Genomic DNA, 21281 nt, shown 5'->3' on the forward strand with positions numbered 1-21281 from the left:
ACCTCATATGTACATTTTGTGCATGCATAGAAACATAACAACAAAAACTGATATATTCAAGAGGTACAACTAATGCACAGTAGTGAGGATAATTAGAAAAATTAAAATTTGGAACTTCACTTAAAAGCTTAAAAGTATGTTGAGAAATAACTGATTCACAATGTCAAAATATTTGTTTAAAATGTTTATTGTATTAGGAAAAGATACTGTAGGTAGTTGCCAACATACTTTTGATATTATACCCAAACACACTATTATATCATAGGGGAGTGATATCATTCCATTTGTGTGCAATCACTGAGCTAATTCATTTAAAATAAGAAACCTTTTTACTTTACAATAGCAATGTTATCAAAGAATGTTATCCTCTAATGAAGTAGATCATCTTGAGTAATTTAAAAATATTTACTCCATATAATGGTAAAGTAGCAGAAAACTTATAAACTGCTAGGTAAGGTGTACAGTATAGCAAAACAGGAATGTAGTCCAGAAAATTTTCTAGCTAAATAACTGCATTAGGCATGGAAGAAAGGATTTAATCAATGCCTAGTGTTCCTGTACCTGTGTCAATATGTTGGCAGTTGTTTACTTTAGTCTACAATTCTTCATAGCAACATTTCAAGCGGATGCAAAACTAAAATAGTTTATGCAATAAAAACAAAGGTCTATTGATCACTTTATTCTTTAGCAAAAATAAACACTTAGATAATGTCCTTAAGACTAACAAGAATCGCTGAAAATATTAATATATACTTAAAATGAAGAAAAACTTGCATTCATTTCACCCTATGACATTTCATCAAGTTTTTACGAAGGATATCAATAGGTTATGAATAATTTATTCATTTATTTGAATCTTTTAATATTAAAGCAACATTATAGTCTATTTGGACATAAAATACTTTAAATTACAATAAACTAAACATGTAAATCATACTTCTGCTAGTATAATTATTTATATTTCATTCGAATTAACTTTTACAGAAATTAGTCACATTTATATTTTTATATGAAATTATAATCTAATATGGTATTATTTTGTTTTACAAATGAGTCAAATCACAGTTTTATTTTCTTAGAGTGACTACAAATTTATTATAAGAAAAAAATTAGAATTTAAAAATATTCATACATACCAATAAAAAATGAATTCATGCTTCTGAATATTTTCCAATATGTTGGTTCCAGGTAGAATTACACACTTTTAATTTAACCAATGTTTAAACATCTGCTATGTACTCAAACAACTGGCTAGATGTTAGTATATCAATAAGTTGGTCAGTTGCACATTATTATCTTCATTTACAGAAGAAAAATATAAACTCACCCAAACTCCATTGAATATCATACATCTTATCTAAATTTAATCCCCAATTTAATCCAGGATCGATACCTGGTCCCAGAATTTTCCTGCCATACAATTTCCTTCTACAATCAGTAATGAAATAGTCATTATGGAATCTTGGTAAAAGTGAATCCAGTTAATCTTCAGTGTATGCAGAGAATATAAGAGTTTATGCCAGAGAGCTTTTGTAGAAAATCTTTTTAGAAGAGTTTGCAAATAGTTGACTGTTTTATATATATTATGAGTTTAGGTAGTAAGGGGAATAGAATACATTAGTAAGCATGTGTTAAGAAATTAGTTTACATAATATACAACAGCCATTATATTCCATAAATTATGAAGTATCTAAAATTTATTGGATCTAATATTATAAAATAATTTATTTTTGTATTCTATGAGTATAATTATTTCACAGATTTACATGTAATTGTAACAAACATCAACACTCTAGGATTAATTAATAATCAAAAGTAATAGATTGTTAACTAATATTCTAATATAATGATTTAATGATCATGAAAATGAGTTTTAAAACTGTTATTTTTTTCTTTCACATTAATCACTCTATTCTAACTGAGAAGTTGTTCCCACATAATTGTTTGTGGGTGATGAGAATATGAGATGGCAAATTACAACATGGCATGGCATTGATGTGAGAAGTGGATTAGAAAACTGAACTACAGTCAGTAAAAATCACCTATAAAATGACAGCTTACTAACTGAAACAGACAAAACTTGAAAATACGGCATAGTAACTAATATTATAGTAGGCATAGCATTAACTTGATAATCAGGAAAGTTATTCTGATCATTATGCAATGTGCCTCCCACCAAAAAATGTACATAATAGATAAGCCAAATTCAACTACTGAGTTTTATACTGCTTATTATACTAAATACACATATGAATGTAAAGTAGTGCACACTTAAAATAGTTGGTAAATATATGTATATCATCTTGAGTGATTTTATGTAGAGTATAAAGAATTACAATATAAATATTTGATATATTTTTAATGTGCACGTTTTTCTATAAGAAATAAATAAGAGAGGGGCTGGGAAGGTGGTTCATTGGTAGAGCGCTTGCCCTGCATGCATGAGGCCCTAGGTTCAATTCCTCAGCACCACATAAGCAAAAAGAAAAAAGCCAGAAGTGGTGCTGTGGCTCAAGTGGAAGAGCACTAACCTTGAGCTGAAGAGCTGAGGGACAGTGCCCAGGCCCAGAGTTCAGGCCCCACAACCGGACCCCCAAAAAATAAAAGAAAGAAAGAAGAGATAAAACTTATCTTTTTTCACTGGATAATTCTCCTACTTATGGCATTAATCATCTTCTTTATGCACAATGAAATTCCTCCTGACAATTCATTCTTGTTCTCATACTGCTTTCTTTGTAAAACATGGCCATGAATGTTTGGCTACTCTTCATTAAAATCTTTCCAGTGTTCCTTTCTTCCATAGTAATCGTTTTTAAAATTTTGGCCAGTCTTCCAAATTACCCCTTCCAATGCAACTTGTATACACCTGCTTTCACATACCTATTGTAGCACTATTCACAATAATTAAGAAATGAAAACAATCTAAAGATCCATCCACTGATGACCAGATAAAGGTAATGTGGTACATATGTATGATGAAATACTCTCCAATAATCAGAAAGAGTGAGATCTTATTATTTTTGACAAGATGAATATGGCTGGAGATCATATTAAGTGAGCCAAATCAGAAATCTTATGCACATTGCATTAGAATCATAATAACTTTCCTGATTATCAAGTTAATGCTATGCCTACTATAATTTGGTTAGTATGGCATATAGTCAAGTTTTGTTTCAATTAGTATGCTATAATTTTATAGGTGATTCTTATTTACCAAAGTTCAGTTTTTTAATCCAATTCTTACATCGATGTGGTACCATGTTGGAATTGGCCATCTCATAGCCTCATCAACCATGAACTGTAGACAAGTATTACATGGTGTGGCTTACATGTGGAATCTGAAAAAATATATCACATTAAAACTGGGGGTAGAATAGTGGCTACCAGAGGCTGAGAAAACAACAGGAGAAAAGATAAAAGGAGAGAAATTAATCAATGAGTATTAAGTTATACTTGGTTGAGAAGAGGAAAATCTCATGTGTTATTGAACTTGTACCGTAGCCATAACAATTATATACTATGTATTTCAAAACTTTAGAAGAAAGGATTTTGGACTGATATGTGTTTGGCAAAGTAGGTTTAACTTTATTTAAATATTTCATAATATATACATGTACTGAACATGTTAAAATATGCAATTTTATGATTATAGCCAGTTTTAAAATGCTAATCAAATTTAAAACAAAAACTCCAATAGTTTCTTGACATACATTTTAAACACCACTAGCTCATAGAATATAATTTCCATTTCCATTCTTCTACACAGAAATAAATTTTTCCCAATCTGGTCCAGTCTATGACTTCATCCTTGCTCTTATACTTACTATCCTATCTTCCATATAAGAAATGCTTTGATTACTCCAACAAACAATTGCATACTTAAATGCCTTTATTCTTGCTATTTAGTTAATTTGAAGTGATTATTTTTCTTTTTCCACAAACAAATTATTTCTTAGCCTAAAAACTAAGAAATCTATCACATTTTCTAATATAGTCCTGGGGAATGTGTATATTCCCCATCATTGTGATACCATACACACACACACACACACACACACACACACACACACGTGAAAGAATCAATCCAATGCTTTGACATATATTTAGGATATAAACTCTATTTAAACATATAAACATGTATTTAGGATATATAAGTATATACTTGAAATGATCCTTCACATCCAACCCAGAGTACCACCCAGAGGCAAGCAGGCACACAAGAAAGATTATGATAAGGTTTATTAAAGAGGACATAGTTCCCAGGAGAGGGAGCACATGGCACTTGTCCCTATTCAGGTACAAGGAGGGTCTGGGGGTAGGAAGTAAGTTAGATGTGTGCTCAGGTGGGTTTGGGCAGAGAGGTAGTGGCCAGTTGTATGGCGGAAACTCTAGGGCTGGGAAGAGCTCAGGTATGGGTGGAGCTGAGGACCAAAGGTGGGCATAATGTTAACATTTCCCCACATTAAACTTTGTTGTTTAATAAGAATAGGAGTACCAGACTGGGGGTGTGGGAGGAGGTCACTTCTTCTGGAGCTACTTCTGCTGTAAAGGGGCGAAATAGTCAGGGGGTCCCTGCTTCATTGTTGGCCAGGTACTCTCCAAGAAGCATCTGCTTGACAGTTTGGTTGGTAAAGGTCTTTTCCATGACAATAGTTATCTAAAAGGCAAGCTCCAATTAATGAAAGGCAAAATTGCTGTTAGCAGACCAAGAGAGGAATAACCCAAGGAGGGATTGATTCCCAGAAGGGGCTATCAAAGAACTGAAATTGCCTTTTCTGTCTCAGATTGGAGACATAGCATATTACCTGACTCCTGGCATCTTGGAGGGGGCAGTAAGACTTTTCCAACTTTAGGATCACAATAACCTGAGGAGGAGGTAGCAGAGATATTTAAGGTACCAGAGCCAATGGGTATCATGGGCTTTGTGGCCACTTCTTCCTAGCCTGGGGCACCAAGGAGTTCCTGGAACTGGGGTCTTTATGGTCGGGGTCTGCGCTAGGCAAGGCAGGGCAGTGTAAGTGATGTCTCCGGTTGCCTGTAATAACAGGATGGCCTTGATATGATCCCAGGTGATGTACTGTTAAAAGAAACTTTTGGAAAAATCAGGCAAAAAGCTGACAAGCTGACAAGGTCAGTTAACATGAATGACATAGGACAGCATTCACTGGCCATGAGCCAGAAAAGTTCCATTTGGTGCATAAGCCCAGTTGTAGCCCATTACAGGGAAGGAGGAATACTTGGACAGGGAGCAGGAAGGGGTGTCTAGGGTCTTTTTGGCAACCTGGTAGGGGAGAGCATAATGGACTGGTTGGGCACAACCAGTTAGAGGCTACTATAAATACAAGTAGCAGCTAAGAAAACAAGACTGTAACTTTCTGTCCAGTTAGAACATATACAGGTATGGACATTAGCTGGGCAAGCAACTATTTCTCTTGATTTCCTAACTCTAATTTTGAAAGGGCAAGTGTAAAGTGAATCCATTTATGATGGTATTTCCTTTTACTCCTATCCACGGTTTTTAATTGTCAGGACTGACTTTGTCCTGGGGGGGGGGGGGGGGAGGTTCTCAGTGTTTGTTTCTAAGTTAGCTTGTCCCAGTTGGCATTGACAGGGTATGAACTCAAGGCTTGGGCTCTGTCTATGAGCACTTCAACTCGAGGTTAGTGCTCAACCATTTAAATGTTACACTGACATTTTCAGCCTTTGACTGGATACTTGAAGGTAAGAGTCTCAATCCATGCCTCCAAGCCTGGTTCTTTGCTGATTAGTTGGGAGATGAAGTTTTAGAGGGATTCTTTGTGGCCAGGCTGAATTTGAACTGTAGCAAAAGGAGTCTTTGTCACAAAAGCCCTTGTTATTTCCAATTAAAGAAACAAGGATATTAATGGAGATAGAGGTTACCTATAACTTGTTAACAATTGATTAACAATTACTTGCCAGAATTTTGTAGTAACAAACCTAGTAGATTTTGTTAAACTGCAACTCACTGGCACTCTAAGTACTGTCCATTGCCTCTGGGTAGCCTGTTTAAAATGGCTTACATACCACTTTTATCTTTTAACAAATGTACAGGCCTTTTCTTGGGCTACAGCAGCATAGCCTGTTTAGCACTCTGGTTTGTAAAAGCATTTTTCTGGCTGGCTGAGGACCCTGATCTCTAGTGGCCCCAACAATGCCTACCTGTGTACACTTTTGGACAGATCTCAATAGGGACATAATCTCAGGTCCACAAACTTTATTCCCTTAACAGATGAATTAATGTGGTTGGTGCCAGCTCAAAAGTCATTGCCAATTAGGACTTTGAGCAGATACAGGGCATTTGGATTTAAATTATCTCTCCCATTTTATAACCTTAACTTTTACTACCCACTATCACAGATGAATGGTAAGTTCCTGCCCAGTTAGACAGTCATGGGAGTTAGGAAGGCATGTTTACAAACTACCTCTGCATGACCTCCTGGTTCTGATCAATTTCTTGAAGGGCCAAGCACAAGTGACCCCAGGATCTGACACCAATTTTGCCATCCAAACAGTTGCTTGTAATTGACTCTGGATGTTCCAACATTGCCAGTATCCCAGGAGTGTCTTTCTCCATGCTGGCATTTTCATTGATGGGTCGCTGGACTTGAATTTAGGGTTTGAGCACTGTCCCTCAGCACTCCAGCTCAAGGCTAGCACTCTGTCACTTTGTACTCCAAAGCCATTCTGCTTTTCAGCACTCTGCTGGTAAATTAGAGATGACAATCTCACTGGGAACTTTCTCTGCTGGGTTTGGCTTCAAACAGCAGTTCTCAGATCAATGAGTCTTTACAAACCACTTAACACCAACTAAAAGAAACAAAGATGGTCATTGGAAGTAGTTTTATAAGCAAGGTCTTACCTGGAACTTATTAACGGCCAGAGTTACATCTGACAAACTTGTCCTCTATCCTCTACTGTGGGCCTGCTAGAAACTGTTATTAAAAACCTAAAAGGGCAAACTAGAATAAACAATCATTTTGGTAATCCTAATTTATCTATTTTCACTTTGAAATAAACACTTAGGACAATTTCACATTTAAAATTTTTCTTTGTCTGGGAGGCCAGCCACTCCCAGCAACTTCCTAAATTTTTACAAAGAGGACACCATTTTTAACCCTTTTGTTCTGGTCACTTTAATTTGCACTTATATGTCCCATTGAAACACTGGGCAACACTCATTAACCTCTTGGCCTAAGGTTTAAACTGACCACATTTTTTCTGCAGTCTGAGTTCCCTTTAGGAAATTATCAGTTTTTCTTAATGCAAGAATTACAAGTACTAGCACTGTACCAAGAATCAAGACTTAGCACCTCTTTTCCTTTAGAAATAAAATTGCAAAATAGCATAGAAGTCAACTTATATCATTTGCTCATGTACCTCTTATGATCTAACTTATGAGGATTAACATTACCAACAGGTGGAATGGAACAGAAACAAATATCTGAAGTGGCTTGTTTTTTGTTTTTGTTTTTGTTCTTGTTTTGTTTTGTTTTTTTTTTTTTACCCCAAATTGGTCATGTGTAATGGAGCAAGGCCGGGGGATGGGCTAGGCTGTGGCATCTCCCAGTGTGTATTGATTGTCAAACCTCCCCCTGGTTACCCACAAAATTTCTACACATATTGGTTAAAGACCTGGTTCATACTGGCTTTTGCAGGCTGATGCCACTGTTTTAGGCAGCTGTGACAACTTCATTCTTTTTCCTGGGCATTTTCCATGCATGGAGCAAACTGCATTATGAGTCACTCTGGTCTATTGATCAGCACATAGGAGAAAAAATGGAGAATCAAAACCTTAGCCTTAGTTTACCAGTCACGGTCAGAGGTAGAATCTTGAACTTGTAGCATAGATGTATATAAAGAATGACATAAATCTTAGCCTAAAATAACCAACTTCATTTACTTTGCAAATGAAACCGTCTTTTCTAACTCCTTTCCCAAGACCCTTTAAAACTTCCTGTTTTTTCTTTGGCTTGTTGTAGTCAGGTCTCAAATTATTTTAAAGCAACTCAGATTAAATCACAGCTTCCATTGACATTGATTTTTTTTAGCAAGCAGAATACTTGGTGATATTGAAATCATGACCATTTTACATAAAAACTAATAAACAGAAATATTTGTGCATAAATCAGAGCATGCATAGATTTTAAAATCAGCCATTTAAAGTTTTTTGGAATTTTATTGCTATTATTTTGCCTAATTATGATGGAACCACATGGTCAGTTTAAAACACAAAATTTTGCCAACAACAAAATATTTTGTGAATAGGAGACAGGACACAAACACAGACATGTGGCATAATGGTGCCTGGGCTGGTCAAGTGAGGGCGGGTGGGCCACAGAATCAAGTGGAGTGGGTGCAAAATCGAGTTGTCTGGAAACAGCAGCTGAGTTACCATGATACCAAGATGGCACATGCACCACATGGTCAATGCTAGAGAGAACTCAAGATTACATAATGATGACAGTTTTATCTTAATTTACATAAATATTGTGCATAGAGATCTTAAGGTGTGTAAAATGAATACCAGCCTACATTTTCCTGAATGTTTAGTGGCAAGAGATATTTTTGCAGATCTTACTCTGTCAGATGACTAAAATTTAAGACAAACTTTAAAAGAAATTGTTTTGCTGGGCTACATTTTTCCAGGGCTTGCTTATTCTACAAAGGCATGTAACATATCAAATACTTCTATTGAAGAATGCTGAGTGGGGATTCCCTGGAACCCAAATTTGACCATTTGAATACCCTAAGCTGGAGGAAAGGAGAGATGAGAGAGAGAGAGAGAGAGAGAGAAAGAAAGAGAAAAAGAGAGACAGAGAGAGAGTTTTACCTGCCCAAGCAGTTTTAAATTAAGGGCCAAATTTGATTGTAAAGAAATTTAGTTGTGTCCTTCCCATGGTAAGTGACATGAGCCAAAATCTTGCTGTTGAGAATCCTCAGCAGTGCCATTTACCTCAAAACAAGGGAATACAACAGGTCGATAGAGGCATCCCCCAATTCCTGGATCCCTTGGCCATGGGAGGTCACGGTGGTGAGATCCAGGCACTTGTGGAAGGTTTTGCTTGGATTGGAGCTCGGCAGACCCCTAAGACTCAGGTAGCCTTACTATAGATGGAAACACAGATCTCCAGCCAACTAGTCACTTCCCTGGATTTAGGACTTAATTAGCTGGTGTTGGATGGGCAGAAGGTACAGTGCTCAGTCAGGAGAAAGTTACCTTGGTGGTTCTTTGGTGACAGGAGAGTAGGATCATGGGCTAGGTCTTGGAGCAGCTGGTCTGACCCCCATCCTAAGTGGAGGATGGGGCAAATCCACCAGGAAATCGATGCTGGCTTTCATTCACCAAATGAAAGGATCTTCCATATCCATTCCAGAGGACCACCCAGAAGCAAGCAGGTGCATGAGAAAGATTATTATAAGGTTTATTAGAGGGGCCATATTTCCCAGGAGAAGGGGCACATGGCAACTGTACCTATTCAGGTAGCAGGAGGGTCTGGGGGCAGGAAGTAAAGTAGGTGTGTTCTCAGATGGGTTTGGGCGGAGAGAGGGAGTGCCCTGCTGTATGATGGGAGCCCTAGGGCTAGGAGGAGCTCAGGTATGTGTGGAGATGAGGACTAAAGGTGGGCACAATGCTAAAGATCCTAGTACATAAAATATATAAACATATATTTAGGATACAAACTTAATGTTCTATTTAAAATATAAACTCTCTTAATCCAGGCATGATTTTTATTTATGTTTAATTCTTTTAGCTTAATACAATGTGAGAAGTGTAACATGTGGTTTATAAAGGTCCTTAGGTAGATAAATTGGTAAAATCATATCATTTATTCCATAAATGTGAGAAAAGGATTAACGATTTTGAGATCACAATATAGTCTCAGATTTGTCTCAGGTATTTCTGCAATCTTGTAAATGTCAGAAGATCTTACTAGCTTCAATTTAATTATTGCAATACAGATACATTTCAAGATTATTCATCTGTGATTATGTATGTTCTGAAAAGATTTTTGTATTAGTGTATCATTAAAAAAGCAAGACAATATGATGATAAGCTAGTATGTATTCCAAATGTTAATTGCTAGATTACATATCATCTTAGTTTTACAGATGCAAACTATTGTTAGACTTTCTAATACTTGTTGCATGTATCTTTGCATTATTATAATATTAAGGAATAATGTGGACATGTTTGACAAGAATTGGTATTACTTTTATAATTCATGTGTTATGCCATATATTCTGGTATTTATCTTTTCTGTGAAGATGCTGATTACTTTACTTGTTATTGTTCTAGCTAGATTTCCTAATTCTTCATTATTAAGTCATGATAAGTTATATGTTACCAGAAATTTCTTCTACATCTAGATATCTTCTATCTCTCATCTGTTATTGCACAAATTTCATTGTACTATATCACATGTATTTCTCTGTTATCAATATTAACATCTCCATTTAATTTTATTTATTTGCATCATATCCCTTTTATCTTAGTCTTATAATTTATCATTATGTTCATCTTTTCAAAAAATACTGTATTTACTAGTCATGATGAAATACATAGGCATGACATCCCAGAGGAAAATGATTGGTATTTCAAGGCAGAAGAAAAAGGATTGGTGTTTCAGAGACAACCTCAGCTGAATAGTGAGTGAGTTTAAGGACAGCCTGTTGGTTAAAGCTGGAATCTAAAAATATCCCTAAAGGCACAACTATTAAAGACTTCCTTGCCAGCTGATGGAGTTTTGATTGGTAATTGATTTACAAGAACTCCATCTTTACTATTGGATTAATCCAGGCTGAGTTCATAGGTAAATGACTAATAAGGAATAGGATCTAGTTGGAAGAAGTAGGCCCAGGGAACACAATTTTGTTCTGAAACCAGGCATCAATTTGCTTTCTGGATTCCATTCAGTGAGCAATGCAAGTCCATTATATCCTATCTACTATAATTCTCTGCCTTACCAAATGCACAGAGCAATGGAATAATCCTTCTAGGAGCTGAAAACTCTAAAACCATGAATGCAAATCAGTATTTATAACTATTTAATTGTTTCTCTCTGTTGTTTTTTATTCTGTGCTTGTACTGGGCTTTTTCACTCAAAGCAGTCACTATACCACTTGAATCACACCTCCACATCCAGCTCTTTGCTGGTTATCTGGAGATAAGAGTCTCACTATCTTTTTTGCCCTGGCTAGATTCTAACTACAATTTTCAGATATTATCCTCTTTAGTAGATCTTGAGTGCCCAACTTCTTTCTACTATTTTGTGACAGCAAAGAAAACTATCCAAAACATTAGGCTACATAGTCAGATAGTCTCAAAATAAAAAAAAGCACTAATACAAAAATCCTATTGATTTCATTAGTTTTCTGCTATCTTTGAGTGTGTGTGGGGTGTCTGTGTGTGTGTGGGGGGGTGTGTGTGTGCCAGTTCTGGGGTTTGAACTCATGGCCTGGGCACTGTCCCACTGTACCTGCTCAAGGTTAGAGTTCTACCACTTTGACCCAAAGCTTTATTTTTGGCTTTTTTTTTTTAAACAATAGCTAATTAGAAATGCGTCTCACAAGCTTCTCTGCATCAATCTGTTTATTTGAGATCTTTCTGTATGCTAATCTAGGTCCTTATAATGAAGTTTCCCCTTTGTATTATTTTTGCTGGATTTTTATGTCTTGTATGTTTCATATTCTGTTTATCTCAAGCACATTTTTTTTTTTGGTCAGTCATAAGGCATGAACCTGGGCCTGAACTCGGGGCCTGGGTGCTGTCCCTCAGCTCTTTAGCTCAAGGCTAGCACTCTACTATTTGAGCCACAGTGCCACGTCCATCTTTTTCTGCTTAAGTGGTGATGAGAAATTGAACCTAGGGCCTCATGCATGGAAGGGAAGCACTCTACCCCTGAGCCACCTTCCCAGCCCCCTCAAGCACTTTTTTATTTTCATTTTATTTTTTTCTTACACTTATTTTTGTCCCACAGTCTTTTGCTTAATTTTACATTCTTACTCAATTCTTCTATTACATATCACTAGATTTTTACAATTGTGGTTAAAAGAAATACCTGAAACAACTTTTTAGTCTGTAGATTGGTCAGACTTGATTTTCAACCCAACAAATGATCTGCCCTGGAGAATGTTCTATACATGCTTGAAAATAATATGTATTCTGGTGCTTATGTTTTACATTGGCTTGTTGGGTCATATTTGACTGTAAATGAATTCAGATAAGTTGTTTCCTAAACATTTTCTTTTAAAAAATTATTATGAAAATACCATACAGAGGGGTTACAATTACATGGGCAAGATAGTGAATACATTTTTTATCAAGCATTGTTGCTTCCTCCTTTGTTTCCCCATACCATCCTTTCCCCTCTCCACCCCCCACCCCCACAGCCCCCTACCACCACCACCCCACTCCCCACCCCACCAAAGTTTAAAGTTTGTTTTTTGACATAACGTCTTATACATCTCATTGTTGTAATGGGTCCACCTGTAACCCTATTTAAACAGTTTGTTTTTTCCCTTCCCCTCCACAAATTATATCAGCATCAAATACAGTGAAAGCAGGGCTTATACCCGGGGGGAGGTACATACAAAGCAACAAAGAAATCATCTTATAAATATATTGGAAACAATCACAAGAAAGAAAAAATATTTGAATCCTTATCTTGGGGTTCATTTCATCTAACATCAACTTGTCTGACAGTTTCTGTTTGTCTCAGACATGTAGTAGTTGTTGAAAATAAAGGAAACCATGGGACCTATGTTTCTTTGGGCCTGGCTTACTTCATTTAATATAATTTTTTTCCATCTTAAACATTTTCTGTCTGTATCATTTATCCATTGTTTGAAGTGAGGTGTTCTTCTTAATATTTGCTTTATATGTCTAGATGCTATAATATTGTGTGTGTCATGTGTGTGTATATTTACAATTGATATATCTTCTATCTTCTGATTACTTGCCCTCTTTATCATCATATATATTACCTTCTTTGTCTCCAGTGGCAAATTGTGACTGAAACACACCCTCCCTTGTCTGATAGTAGTCTAGTACTCCTGTCCTTTTTTGGTTAGTATTTATATGATAGTATTTTTTATTATTCTTTTTATTTTCACTCATTGTGTGCTTTTAAGGCTAATGTGAGTCATTTGTAAATGTAGTACTTTTAGAATTTTTTATAGAATCTTTTATAACTTTAATTCAACCACTGCATACTTGAAATTGATAAATTTATGCACTTTAATGCAATTTTTTATAATTATTGACTATTTTATACTGTCTTTCAATATTTCTATCTCTTTTATTTGTTGTATTTTGTAGAAGTGCCCTTTGATTCATTTTTCTTTACCTTTCATGGAACTATAAGAGGTATTTTCTTTCTGGTTACTAGAAGGCTTAAAAAATATTTTTAAACATTCAATCAGAACTCTTCAGTCTTTTGGTCACAACCAGAGTTATCATTGCTAAAGGAACACCATGTCACCTAACTAGCTTCTCATAGGCTCGTAGAAGATCCCAGTACCAACTTCTGTGATATCTTGCTGTGAAGAAAAGATTCTGTTTTTTTTTTTTAATCCATTGGATGTCTTCCCGTCAACAGCGAAGGACTTGCCTAAGGGTGATGAAAATTATTATATCTTCAATGATCTAGATCATGGGCTGAATTCCCCTCCTCAAATGATCACCAAGCTGGTGAATTTTGTTTGACCAGTCATTGGAAGTTATTAAAGATAGGGAGGCAATGAGGGATGCTAAAACTAACTAGATTCAACTTACTATCTAGTCTCCATGGTCAGAAATGGAACTCAACAAAGTATCTAATTGAATGACTACTTCCCCAAGATGCTTTATTGGAGGAGCCAACATGTTCTCAAACTTTAACCTCTGCAGTACTGAAAGAATATATATTTGGGAGAAACGTAAGGTTGATATACCCTTTATCTAGGCCTCAGATTTAGGAAATAAAATACTTATTCTTCTTCTGGATGAAATGGAAATTTCATCTTACATTTTAGTATAATCTATAGATACCTATAGACTGTTCTTCAACATTATTACCTTTCCAGATACAAGTGGGATCAAGCATGCAGCATCCTCCATGGTTACAGATGAGTCATTGATATCTACAGAACAAATATGGTATGCCTGTTACTATTCTAACATTTCATATCTATTAGCCCAATTACAATGGTCTAACAATATTCTTAAGACAAATATAGTTTATTATTATTCCCCTTTGGAAGAGGTGCCTGAGGAATGGATGTAAGTCACTTCCTTGAAATAACAAGAGAAATGGCAGAAGCAAGCTTCAGACCAAGCAATGTAGCCCAATTCCAACGGCACCCACAGTCCTGCCATGTCCTGTAAACTAAAGCTTGCTGCTTTCTATAGCCTGAGTATGAACATACTTACTGGAGAGCATGGTATAGAAAATTCAATAGTGGCTCAAGTTTATAATCTTAGTTTGTAATCTTCAGACGTGGAGATTGGGAAAATCACAGTTTGAAGCCTGTCTTCTTTTTGCAAGTTCTTGAGATATAACTAAACCAATATCTGCCACAGTGGTACCCAATTGTTATCAGAGCATCCAAAGATAACACAAATAGAAACACCACAGCCCAGGCCAGCCCAAATCTAATGGTTAGAACTACCTCACAAATAACTAATGTAAAAGGGACTAAAGACATGGCTCAAGTAGTAGAGTAACTAACTTAGAGAATAAATGGCCCCATGTTCAAATCCTAGTAATGAAAAAGAAACTGTAGACAATGTCTTATTTTGATAAGCAGATGCTGCCATTTACTCCCAAAAGGTTGAGCTCCTTCTCGCATTTCCTTGTGTTTTTGTTTATTTTCTATATATTCATCCCTCATTAATTATATATTTCTGATAAGTCTTATTTCAGTATTGATTATGATTGTGGATACTTCTCAGAAAAGATATATTTTAATATAGTCAGTCCACAAAAATTGTCCTTTTCTTACAAAATTTTATTGGAAATGTGATGTACAGAGAGACTATAGTCACAGAAATTATGTATTGAGTACATATCTTTTTGAATAGTGTCACCTTTCCCTCATTTTCTCCAGTTTTTTTCCATTTTGACCTACCTCCTCACAAGTTGTATGGTTAATTTCCAACATAGTGTCTAATGAATATCACTGGCGAATTAGTTCAACTTTTTTCTCACCATTTCAAATTTGTTCTTATAGTTTGTGCCTTGAGGATTTATGATGCTTTCTTTGCCACTAAACTACAAAAATAATACTTTTATATCTATGTAATGTTATAATTCTTACTATCAAATATATATATATATATATATATTCAAATCAGTCCTGGGCTGGTTTGAATAAATTAATAATAATAATAATTTAATCTTAATGTGAGAGATCTATAAGAATGAAGGTATTTTACCACTATTTTATGTTGGTAAAATGAAAACTATGGATCAGAAACACTATGAAAACTCATGGATCAGAAGTTAGAAGGTCATGGTTCCCTTAGGAACTTTAGCACTTAACTGAACTTGATAATATTTGATAGAAAAAATGAGAATAATGCTACCATATCTGCCCAAACTTATACTAAGGATTAAATGAGATAATTGCTTTGGAAGCACTTTGAAAATTGTATTTTGAAATACAATTATATATTTATGATGTGGTTACTCTGCATTTTAGATTCATTTTACTAGGGTGAATGATTTTCAGAATAATTTCACATAAAAATGATCTAATAAATGATTTTGCAAAATAAATTCAAAGAAATTTGATACTAAAATTTAACTTAGTTTTTTTCCATGGAATTTCTTAGAACCAATCTTTTAATACATATTGAATTTTTGTAGATCTTTCCTTCACCACTGTTTTCTATTTTTTTTATTGTGAAAATACCATACAGAAGGGTTACAATTACATGGGCAAGGTAATGAGTACATTTCTTATACAGCATTGTTGCCTCCTCCTTTGTTTCCCCTTCCCATCCCTTCCCATCTCCTACCACACCACTCCACACCTCCCCCCCCACCAAAGTAGTAAAGTTCGCTTTTTGACATAATAATTATATATATATATCATTGTTGCAATGGGTCCACCTGAATCCCCATTTAAATGATTTGTTTTTTTCCTTCCCCTCCACAAATTATACCAACATCAAATACAATGAAGGCAGGGGTTATACCGTGGGGGAGGGACATACAAAGTAACTAAGAAATCATCTTATAGATATGTTAGAAACAATCACAAGAAAGAAGAGAAAAACATTTGAATACTTATCTTGGGGTTCAATTCACCTAACATCAACTTATCTGACCTTTTTTGCTTGTCTCAGACATATACTAGGGAAACCATAGGACCTATGTTTCTTTGGGCATGGCTTACCTTACTTAACATAATTTTTTCAAGGCTTTCCATTTCCTAACAAATGGGGCAATGTCATTCTTTCTAATGGAGACATAGAATTCCATTGTGTATATATACCACATTTTCTTGATTCGTTCATCTACTGTGAGGAATCTGGGTTGGTTCCATATCTTAGCTATGGTAAATAATGTTGCAATAAACATAGCTGTTCTTATAGCTTTAGTATAGTCTTGTTTGTGATCATTTGGGCAAATGCCCCAAAGTGGGATTGCTGGGTCATAAGGGATCTCTATGTGGAGTCTTTTGAGGAACCTCCATACTACTTTCCAAAGTGATTGAACAAGTTTACAATCCCACCAACAATGCAGTAGGGTTCCCTTCTGTCCACCTACCCTCCAGCATCTGTTGTTATTAGAGTTCTTGATTTTAGCCATTCTAACTGGAGTGAGGTGGTATCTCAATGTTGTTTTGATTTGCATCTCTTTTAAGGTTAGAGAGGTTGAGCATTTCTTCATGTGTCTATTGGCCATCCTTCTTTTCAGAGAAATTTCTCTTTAAGTCTTTAGCCCACTTATTTATTGGGCAGTTGTTTCTTTGAGGATTTGTTGTTGGGGGATTTAAAATTTTGAGATCCAGGTATATTTTAGGTATGAAACCCTTGTCCGTTATATGGCTAGTGAAGATCTTCTCCCAATCCATGGGCTTCTATTGATCTTGCTAGCTATGTCCTGTGCCATGAAGAAGGTCTGCAATTTCATGCAATCCCATTTGTCCTACCTTTCTTTGATTTGTCGTGTTTCTTTCACTACTGTTTTCCAGCTGAACATTTTTATGGACATCTCCCAGAGAACATTTTATGAACTACAAGTTGGGTTCATTAGAAACAACATGAGGTTTTAAACATTCTAAGGCTGTTACTTCAGTGAGATTTTTAAGGAAAGTACTTAACTGCTTTGAGTTTTACTTTCTTCATCTTGAAATTGGGATAGAAGATTTCAATGAAGGATATTGAAAGCTAATGCATATTTAAAATAAGTTCCTGGAATATTGTGGTAATCTAGTAAGTGATTTATTTTGTTGTTAGTGATGTCATTATTATTAACAGTATCAACATAGCTATTAATACTGGACAATAAATTGTGTTAATAAAATCTGTTTTTCTATTAGTATATCCAAGAGAATGAGGTAGAAGTTGCTAATGCTTCTTTACCCAAGATATATTTAATATACCTACTGATCTGGTAACTGAAATCTCAGTTGTGCTTGCTTCTGTAATCACTATTTCGACCACCAGAAGATCAAACATGGGTTATTCTGCAGATGTTTTTCAAAACCTTGCTGTAACTCTAAGGTAGATGAGTCCATAAGGTAAGGAAGTCTTCCATCCTTAATCTTTTGTTAGTGTATTTATTGTGATATAAATTAATGATGGTTTACTCACCCTACTTTTTGTTGTCAGTGCCTGAATCTTCCTATCAGTATGGTTTTACTTACATACATATATGATATTTTGTTACTTCAATAAGATTCTAAATTCATCTCACAAAATTATTTCATTTTTCTCCATGAAGAATTAAATATAAATACTTTCTGAGTATCATTCTGAAATTTTTCTACATCTATGAAGCTATTAGTATCAGTGCCTAAACTTAGAGTTACACAAAATCAGTTCTGAGAGATAAATAATTTTCAATTTATTGGGTAGTGAAAAGCACTATGGTATTTTTCCTGTGATGTCTTGAGCTCAGCCAGATTTCTTTGAATCTGACCTTTGTAGGATACAGTAGGGAGAGTCAGCCTTGATAGCCATGTCTTCAGTCATGCCAACTCTCAAATGCTGATTGCCAGTAGCCATTTCAATTTGTACGTAATGATGAGACAAGCTGGTAACAGTCTTTGTCATTTCAATTTTTCACGCTTTCTTTCTGTAACAGTCATTGCCATTTCAATTTTTCACATACTTCCTTTCGCTCACACGCTTGCTCTTGCTCTCACTTGTTCTCATTCTTGCTCTCTCTGTATCTTTTTTCTTGTGTATGTGTGTATTCTCTATGTGGGTGAAAACTACTTTCAGCAGCCTGATTCTACAGGCCACTCAGCTGTAAGAAAGCCTTGCTTCTGAACTGTCAAACACAATGAAAATGAGACAAATCACAAAGGAGGCAGTTGATACTGTTATGCCTGGAGATCCCACTCCAAATATGCCAGTTTGCTACAGTTTGTCAGAAAAGCCTAGGGTAGAAAGGTATTTTGCTTCCATTTTTGCATTTCTTTTCAGAGGAACACCATCCATCAGAAAGACATTTCCCAGAGCTTACTGGGGAAGAGGTGATAACCAAATGCTATTCAAGTCCATCCTGGTCTGCCCATCTGTCTGACACTTATGTGTGTTTACACACAATGTTATTCTGGTAATAAAAAGACAGGATTTTCAGCAGATACTACATATGTAACTGCTCTGAGTGTTATTGATCCACATATGACCCATCATGAAATTCAAAAATTATCCTCTTCTAGGCAATCCAAAAATTCATATGAAACCATAAAAGACCCCGAATAGAAAAATGCTCCTCAACAGAAAGAACACTGCTGTAGGAATATCAATACCAAATTTCAAACTCTACTATAAAGCCATAGTAATCAAAACAGCTTGGTACTGGCACAAGAACAGACGTGAGGACCAATGGAATAGAATTGAAAACCCAGAAATGAACCTACAGACCTATAGCCATATAATCTTTGATAAGGGAGCTAAAAAAATAGAATGGAAGAATGACAGCCTCTTCAGAAATGGTGCTGGAAAAAATGGTTAACTACTTGTAGAAAACTAAAGCTAGAGCCTTATATATCGCCCTACACAAGAATCAACTAAAAATGGATCAAAGACCTCGGAGTCAAAGCAGACACTCTGAAAATATTACAGGATGGATTAGGAGAAACTCTAGGTCTCCTTTGCTCAGGCTGAAATTTTCTTAATAGAGACCCGGAAACACAACAAATCAAAGAAACGTTGGACAAATGGGATTGCATGAAGTTGCAGAGCTTCTGCCTGGCAACGGACATAGCTACCAAGATCAATGGAAAGCCCACGGATTGGGAGATCTTCACTAGCCATACAACGGACAAGGGTCTCATATCTAAAATATACTTGGAACTCAAAAAATTAAATCCCACAACAACAAATCCTCAAAGAAACAACTGCCTAATAAATAAGTGGGCGAAAGACTTAAAGAGAAACTTCTCTGAAGAAGAAAGAAGGATGGCCAATAGACACATGAAGAAATGTTCAACATCCCTAGCCATAAAAGAAATGCAAATCAAAACAGCATTGATATACTACCTCACCCCAGTTAGAATGGCAAAAATCAAGAACTCTAATAACAACAGATGCTGGAGGGGATGTGGACAGAAAGGTACCTTACTTCACTGTTGGTGGGAATGTAAACTTGTTCAACCACTTTGGAAAGCAGTATGGAGGTTCCTCAAAAGACTCCACATAGAGCTCCCCTATCACCCAGCAGTCCCACTTTTGGGCATTTACCCAAATATTTACCAACAAGACCACACTAAAGCTACCAGCAGAACTATGTTTATTGCAGCATTATTTACCATAGCTAATATCTGGAACCAACCCAGATGCCCTTCAGTAGATGAATGGATCAAGAAAATGTGGTATATATATACAATGGAATTCTATGCCTCCATCAGAAAGAATGACATTGCCCCATTTGTTAGGAAATGGAAAGACTTGGAAAAAATTATATTAAGTGAAGTAAGCCAAGCCCACAGGAACATAGGTCCCATGATTTCCCTTATTTGCAATATCTAGTATATGTCTGAGTCAAGCAGAAATGTCAGATAAGGTGATGTTAGGAAAATGAACCTTAAGATATGTATTTTAAATGTTTTTTTTTCTTTCATGCATTTGTTTCTAAGGCAATTATAAGATAATTTCTTTGTTGCTTTGTATGTCCCTGCCCCACAGCATAACCACTGTTTTCACTGTATTTGATGTCGGTATAATTTGTGGAGGGGAAGGGGAAAAACAAGTTGTTTAAATAAGGATACAGGTGGACCCATTGCAACAATGAGAAGTACTAGTTGTCATGTGGAAAACAAACTTTACAACTTGGGAGGGGGGATGGATGGGGTGGGGGGGAGGGAGGATGGGAAGGGTTGGGAAGGGTAAACAAAGGAGGAGGCTATAATGCTTGATAAGAAATGCACTCATTATCTTGCCCATGTAATTGTAATCCCTCTGTACAGTATTTTCACAATAAAAAATTAAAATTGAAATTAAGACAATTATCCTCTTCTTAGAATAAATTGGAAAAGGATTTATATATTTGCCCCCAAAACATTTTGTCTGTGGGCTTCAAGAGTGGAATGAAAATCAATGAGTACTCTTTGCGTCCCAAGGCAGTGGAGCAACAATGGACATTACTCCAAAAGTTGTTGAAAACTGTTTCCAATTGGGGTTGTAAAATGAATAAAAAGTCAAAAGAATTCTTTCTCTCTTTTTCTGTCTCTACTTTTCTCCATTATTAAGGTATAAGATAGTATACACCACAGCCTCCAGAGCCCAATAATGAAACATGCTGAGCTAGCTTCTCCTAAGTCCTAAGTTACTCCTTAGTGGGTGGTATATTAAGCATGCTTTTTTTTCAGGCCTCCAGGCTCTGCTAACATAGTTGCTTAATAAGTTTTACCCTGGGAACCTGAAAATGGGAATGCCTGATGTAGTGCAGAATAGAACCTTTCAGGCCTCAGGACAATCTACCTTTATTCTCTCTGTGTATGAGTGGCAAATTAAAACAAAGAGTTCCTTTGAATTTATTTCAGTCCCACATGCCAACCCCTGAGATGTGCAGAAATTATACTCACATTCAGACAAACTA

General features: G+C 35.8%; 1 pseudogene; it reads left to right on the forward strand.

The window, feature by feature from the left end:
• Positions 1–8928: 8928 nt before the first annotated feature.
• The window catches only part of LOC105998965, an 88358-nt pseudogene continuing 76005 nt past the window's right edge, over positions 8929–21281 (forward strand).

The sequence above is a fragment of the Dipodomys ordii genome, unplaced genomic scaffold (assembly GCF_000151885.1).
Source record: "Dipodomys ordii isolate 6190 unplaced genomic scaffold, Dord_2.0 Scaffold178, whole genome shotgun sequence".
NCBI classification, from domain to species: domain Eukaryota; kingdom Metazoa; phylum Chordata; class Mammalia; order Rodentia; family Heteromyidae; genus Dipodomys; species Dipodomys ordii.